This window comes from Plecotus auritus, assembly GCF_963455305.1.
Source record: "Plecotus auritus genome assembly, chromosome: 7".
NCBI classification, from domain to species: domain Eukaryota; kingdom Metazoa; phylum Chordata; class Mammalia; order Chiroptera; family Vespertilionidae; genus Plecotus; species Plecotus auritus.
The window spans coordinates 55,429,634-55,437,096 of record NC_137774.1 but is presented as its reverse complement, the minus strand read 5'-3'; the positions used below and the strand labels follow the sequence as shown (position 1 = coordinate 55,437,096).

Sequence of the window (7,463 nt, the reverse complement as noted above, 5' to 3'; positions counted from 1 at the left end):
AAAGAATTCCAGGTTATCTTTCCTTTTACAATCTTTCTAGACACTTTGAACCAGTCACCTGGCTATGTTAAGAAATTGCAATGACAGCATTGTGAACAGGCTTTCTAGTTACCCATCTCTGAAAAGAAGGTCCCACTGACTTTACTAGCCATTGCCACATAACAGCTCTTAAATAACCTATCGTGAAAAGCACATTCCAATACAAATCACTGTGACACTGAGTGGCCACAAATGTATACCAATAGCATTCCAACAGAAAACTGTAAATGTGTAACTGATTAAATAACAAAGACCAACTGGTCATGGAATCTCTTCAAGAAATACAATAATGGGGAACATGGAGGCACAGCAAGAATTGTTATGAAGAACTTATCAAGACCAGCTATTTCCACTTAAAAACAAACAAACAAACAAACAAACAAACAAACAAACAAAAACAAACCCTGGAGTCTCCAGACTAAATAGTTCCTTTGTACACTATTTTGTTAGACCCCAAATAAAAACATCTTAAAGCCTTAAGAAAATTACTATAAATTACTCTATAACTTACATTTGCATGGTTTTTAAATGTTTGTAATGCTATTATTTTCACATGAAGATATAAAATATAAATACTGCCATGCATATCTGTTGACATTTAAAACCACAAATAAATAACTTGAAATACTGTCTAGAGAAATTGTTCCTGCATACTTGTTAATTATGGAAGACTCAAAAGTATTTTTATATAGTGTCATCACACTGAAAGCTTCAACACAAGACTAATTGAATGCCCTTAATTGATCTAAATTTAATGCTAGGGGAAAGAAAAAAAAAATCCAAAACTGGAGTGCAAACACCTTTTTCGCTGAAGGGTTTAATGGAAAACATTTGTGAACTAGTGGGATTCCTTCCCTGAGGCATGCTGGAAACATGGAAAGTGAAGAGAGAGAAACTGGGAATCCTTCCTCAGGCAACTTATCCTATTTCAGTTTTCCTGAAACATCTCTGGTTAAGACTTGTGATTACAAAGTGTTTATGAAAGTCCATCAGGTTCCTTATTAAAGCTGAAGTCACACACTAGAGACAGGTGGTCCGAAGGATAATTGAAGGATGGGAGCCGGCTGGCTCGAATCTGTTCTTAAGTGAGCAAATCCAGAGCTGACCTCACACTCAGAGAGTGTTTAGAATACCAGATATAGTCCAGGGTGTGCCGGTACTCCCCTGAGGTCTGGATCTTCCAGGAAGTATACGGAGGTTCTAACTGCCCATCTGGACTCAGCAGCTTGTAAGCGCTACTCATGTTGAGACTGGAGGAAGCAAAATGTTTGTAGACATCCTCTGTTGGCTCTGCATTGAAGTCCCCACAAACAATAAGGGGAATCTTGGCTCCTTGGGTGATGTTCTGCAGGTTCCGGAGAAGATCACAGCCTTGAGCTGATCGAAACTGTCCCAGCCAGATCGTGCTTTTAAGTGGGTGACAGCGATACAGAACTGTCGACTGGACTCCTTGCACTCTAGGGTCTGTACAATGGCCACCTGGTTGGTTTTCAATGCCATGGCCGTCAGCCTGATGTTGGTACTGTGGGCTAACTTGAATCTGTTCTGGAGGAAAAACAAGGCACAGCCATCTGGTCCATTGCTATGTTCCACATCTAGACAAGGTGACCAGGGCTTGGGGAAAAATGTGCCTTGATAGCCCAGTCTGCTGAGGAGTGGTTGGAAGGTGTCAAAATAGTGGTCCACCTCTTGGAGACACAAGATGTCAGGCCAGCTGGTAGGCTAGGATTTCTTCTAGAATGAGACACTTCTGCTCTTCCCACTTGAGTGCTTCAACGGGTCACTGTACGAAGTTGTCTTTGCCTTCCCCAAGAGCTTGAGCGAGGATGTTCCACTGCATGACCCTTATAGGTGGCTGGCTACGGGGCAATCTGTCTTCAGATCCACAAAGTCACTCTGGAACCTGGGAGGTCGACTGTGCAGGACTGCCCTGCATTCCTCGAGGACCTCTTTAGGATCAATGGGCTCCAGATGTTCTGGGTCAGGTGACTCCAAATATTCTGGGTGCTAGGAGGCAGCGCTGCTGTTCAGTGTCTTGGCAAGAGCACTATAGAGTCTGCTCGTGCAGTTTCCCATGGAACAGGCTGTTCGCGGACACAGCGTCGCCGCGCCCAAGGCAGCCACCAGGAGCCGGGGGCTCGCGGGTCGGGGGGCGGCCGCCCGCGGGGACGGCTGCCCGCGCGGGCCGGGACTGGGGCCGGGCCGGCAGCGCAGGCCGGTCGCGTCCCTGTGCAGCAGGGCGAAGCAGAGCCGCCGCGGGCTCTGATACATGCCGGGCGCCGCTGCCACCACTGCCGCGGCCCCTCGCACGCCCGAGTTGCGGGTGAACAGACTCTCGGATCGTCTTTGGGAAGGGACGCTCAGAGCCGGGGAAAGTCCCGGACAGGCGAGCCCAAGGGAGAGGCTGGAGCGCGGCTGCAGCCGCGGCGGCGACGGCGGCGGTGGCACTGTCGACTGTCAGGAATGTGTTTTGGATCTGTCCCAGCTTCGATAGTGAATGCCTGGGGCACTCGCCTGGGCCCATACCTCTGGGGTAGTCTCCACAGAACCAATGTGGCTGGACTTCCCTTGTAATTCTGGAAACCAAGGGTCTTTATGATGTTGATTAAATTTAGTTTTAAATCCTAGCTCTAGAAATATATGTATTTCCCTCATAGACCTAGCTTTCCCCCCAATAATCAGCGACCACTGAGGCAGCCTGGGCCTCTGACAGGCTGAAGATGACATCTAGACCTAAATTACGTTTCAGCTCTGAGCCTCTGCAATGATCTCCTGGCTACTTTCCCAAGAGACCAGACAGAGGGACACCAGGGCAGACCTCAAGACCTGAAGAAATGATGTGTTATCCTCTCTCACAGCTGACCAATCAGCTCCCAGCACGATCCCGAAGCCCCACGCCCACAGTGTCTTATGAGTTTTGCCCTGCCCTATATAATCTGTAACCTACGCACCATCGGGGGACGAGGGTCTTTAGAGCATTAGCTGTCCATACTCAGGAATGGCCAGTTCTCTAATAACCCTTATTTCTATACTGCAAAATCCTACACGTACATTTCTTTTGAGCCAGTGTGTGCAGGCTGACAGACTCAAATATTGGTGTCCTGGTAACATTAATTGCAAGACACACATTAGCAATAACCATCAGAGAACTTTGCAAAAACAAAGTTTATTACAAGTCCTGGAGGGTACGTGGCACTCCCAGGGTCAGAGGGAGAAAGAGGGGGAAGATGAGGGGGGACGAAAGGAGCCACATGCTAACCTGACAGGCTCAGGGGAGGCCTGCGTGGCAGTCTTGCAAACTCAGAGACCTAAAATAACCACAAAAGATGGTTTGAAAATTAAATATTTAACTATAAACAGGTTATAGTAGGTAGTCATGTCCTAGGCCGATATTTTCCCTGACAAAGATCAACTTAGATTGAAAGGGCAGAGACTCCATTTTTGTGCTAGGCCCTTCCTCCTGTCTCCAGAATAACCTCCCTTCCGAGAAAAACTACAAGAAAGCAGCTAGGCCCAAATTGGGCTATACTGTAGCATGCTCCTTCACCCATCAGGTGCCAGGGCCAGCCTGACAGGTTGAACCAGGCTGAGGTAGGAAGGTGGGAATTGAGAAAAGAAAGAAAGACAGAGAGCGGGATCGGGATGACTACAGATCATCGAGAGACTGCAGCAAGTTTATTAACTGCGTAATGCCTTTTGTGCACAAAACACTGAATAGGAGGTCTGTCAAGAGGAATGTATTCTTTGTTCCTCTTAATCTCTGAGAGACAGAGCAGAAGGACAAATTCTCAGTACAGCAAATCTCAGTAAATAGTTACAGACTTCTTGGTAGGCTATGAAAGGTTGCTCTCATTCTACTGATAACCACCATCCAAACAAGCCTGGGAAAACTGTGTGGGTAGGGGACAGCCTTGCTAGTCCCTTCAGGTGACCTGGAACTGACCAATCGGGGTCAGGCAACTCAGGGGACCCTCCCCCTACCCCAGACCCCTATAAAACCTTTGTCCTGTTGAAGCTCTCTCTCTCTCTCCACCTCGCCGCTGCGCCAGTGTGTGTGGGACTGAGCTCGAGCTAGCTCGAATAAAGGCTCTTTGCTTTTGCATCGGACTCGGCTCCCTGGTGGTCTTTGGGGATCACGAAATCTGGGCATAACAAGATCTTTACTGAGCCCATTTGCCTTTTTGCCTCTAAGATAACATATCTGTGAGATGTCTGGGTAACTTGTAACTTCCTTTTTACCCTGGACCCCTCAGGGCACAACAAATGGCACCGGGACATCCCCTCATTGTTATTGTTATCAAGTTAATTGTCAACTGTTAATTACGTTAAAGTATCCTGTATCCATCTCTGTAAAAGAAGCACATGTCCATCATTTCACTTTTTACCCTATCCCAGAGGTTCCCCGCCCCCCTTTGCTTTATCCCACCTCCTTAATCTATCACCAATGGATTTCATGTAACTCACCTACTTCCCTTTCCTTTGATTGCAATGTATAAAGACAGAAGTAACCCTCTATTCTCCGGAGCATTATCTCAATTCATTGAGGTTCTGCTTCCCGGCATATGTCGACAGTTTGGCTCAAATAAACTCACAAAAATTCTTTACAGGTTTCAATTTTTTTTTTATGTTAACAGGGGAGAGAAGAGAGAGAGAGAGAGAGAGAGAGAGAGAGAGAGAGAGAGAGAGAGAGAGAGATACCTAGGGATCTGTCTTTATTGGGGTCATGAGTGGGTGCCTAGATTTTCACAGGTTCACTCTTTTTTTTGAAAATTTAACACATGAGAGCAGGAGTTAAAGCACAGGAAGGGAAGCACGTGTGGTCAGAGTCAGTGGATCCAGGCTGCCCAGGGCTTTCTGAGGGAGCCTCAGGGGCTCTCCACAGGCTGTGCGTGTGAGGCTGGCCCCAGGGCACTCCAGATAGAGACTTTGAAATGGATGCCATGGCAAGTAAAAGCTTAATGTCAGGCACTTACACTGCACAGTAAGGTAGACCCTTCAATTCCTTTAAAAAATATGTTTACATCTATGATCGATATATAGTCTTATTGTCATGTTTCAAACATTTTTATAAGTAGTAACAATTTTTCTTTGTGCAAAGCATTTCCCTCTTCACTATGACTGAGCTCTGTGTGGGTACCTGTGACCTCCGGGGCTGCACCCCAGTCCTGTGTCCGTTGGCCACGTTTGGTACTGAACACTAGAAATAGAGCTGTTTGAATCAATATGTGCTGTAAGTATAAAATACATGCTGGACTTCTAAGACAGTATGAAAAACAGTAAAACGCCTCTAATAATTTTTATATTGATTAGGTTGTAGCGGATTAAATAAAATATATATTAAAATCAATTGCGCCTGTGTTTTTAATGTAGCTACTAGAAAATCGAGACCAATATATGTGGTGATGTATGGCTTCCACGATCTTTCCGTCAGAGAGCTCTGATCTAGACCCTTCCTTTTAACTGCTGGCGGCCTGGGTTTGTTAACTGATGAAGGAGCAAGCCCTAAATCTGAAAAGCCAGAACTAACATTTACTGCTCACAGATCCTTTCTAAGGGATTTATGTGGAACAACCCGTTCAGCCTCCGGGCGGTTGCGGGGCTGCACAAAGTGAGGCTGTGCAAGGTCGTGCTCCTTCCAGCAGGCTGAGCTGGGACCCAGCCAGGGGCTGGCTCCACGGCCTGACCTTGGAACTGCCAGCTGGACTGGAAGGGTGCTTTGAGAATCTGCCTCAGACAGCAGTGGCCAAACAGCTTAATGTGGTGGCATCTCTAGCGACGTACAGCCCCTCCGTGTCAATAGAGCATCTGTTTTCTTAACTTCCAATGGAACAGTTATGAACAGACACATTTGTTGTGGCAAGTTTAGCTTTAATGAAACCAGTAGGTTTTTTTTGACACCCACTTACAATGTTATGAAGTCAGCTTTACTCTTTGCCACCAATTATATTAACTACTTTTAGGGCAAATTGTCAATGCAACATACTCTTTCATGTTTCCTATGTTTTCAATTTGTTTTCTTTAGCTGTGTTTATTTATACCAAAATCATTTTTTTCTTTTATATAAAAGAGAGGTCTTTATTATTCTGCCAACATTAAAATTGAGACTTGTAATTAAGTTATAAAGCACGCTGGGCCCTGACCAGGTAGCTCAGGTGGTTGGAGCATGTCCCATGCACCAAAAAGGTTTCCAGTTAGATTCTCAGTCAGGACATATACCTGGGTTGTGGTTCAATCCCCAGATTGATGTTTCTCTCTCATGTCAATGTTTCTCTCTCGCTCAAAAAAATAAAAAATAAAAATAAAAATCAAACATATCCTCAGGTGAGGATTAAAAAACACACACAATGGAGGTGGGGGTGGGGGTAGGAGGAGATTAACCAAAGAACTTATATGCATAGGAGAGGCCCAGTGCACTGGGGTCCCTTGGCCTGGCTTGCGGGGATCTGGCCAAAACCGAGTCTCGTCTCCGACATCCCCCGAGGGGTCCTGGATTGCGGAGAGGGCCGTTCTCGGGTGACACACACCAGAATCAGGCTCCCTCCTCTCTTTTCCCAATATTATGTCACTTTCTCTCTGTATCTGCCTCGCTTCTTTCATCTCACTTTACCCTAAGTTTGGCAGTAACTGACGACTTGTGGGCATTTAGCTGCAAAATGCAATTATTTAGCAAACAGGATTTACTTAGTCTGGAATCTAGTGGGCCTAGGGCAGGACCCTGCTCAGTGTCAGGCTCCCACCTGGGCCCTTCCGCCTAGGTGGAGTCCTGTGGCAGTGGGAGCCTTCTTCTTCCCACCTGAGCTGCTCCTTCGCCTCCTTCCCTCCCTGGAGGTTGCCTGCTGGCACTACTGTCCACCTGGCTGCCAGTTTCCCAGCTGAGAGTGGTGAGGAAATTCACTGCCTCCACTGGAAACCTGGAAATCGATATTAAGTGGATAGGCCGGCGTGGGCGCCAGACATCGAGGCCGCAGCCAATAGGTCCTGCACGTCATTTAGCTAACCAAATTGAAGTTTCTCTAAGGGCCAGACCCACGACCTCTGCAATGGGCTAGAGGCCCGGTGGGGAGCCAGACCCAAAGTGGGGAGCCAATGGGCTAGAGGCCCGGTGCATGGATTTGTCCCTCAGCCTGGCCTACGGGGATCAGGCCGAAACCAGCTCTCAACATTCCCTGAGGGGTCCTGAATTGCAAGAGGGCGGTTCTCAGGTGATGCACCCTGGAATCTGGCTCCATCCTCTCTGGTTCTGGTGCGTCACCCAAGAACCGCAGCTGCCAAGTCACCCCAGCTCGGCAGCTCCTGCGTTGAGCATCTGCCCCCTGGTGATCAGTGTGTGTCATAGCTACTGGTTGAATGGTTGCTTAAGCTTTTATATATAGAGATATGCATAATCCATGGACATAGAAAATAGTGTGGTGAAGGCCTAGTGT

General features: G+C 47.1%; 1 pseudogene across 1 annotated transcript; it reads right to left on the bottom strand.

Moving 5' to 3' along the window:
• Positions 1-1,015: 1,015 nt before the first annotated feature.
• Positions 1,016-2,310, bottom strand: LOC308254145 (nocturnin-like; annotated as a pseudogene). The gene has a single exon. The product of its transcript is annotated as a nocturnin-like (transcript).
• Positions 2,311-7,463: the final 5,153 nt, after the last annotated feature.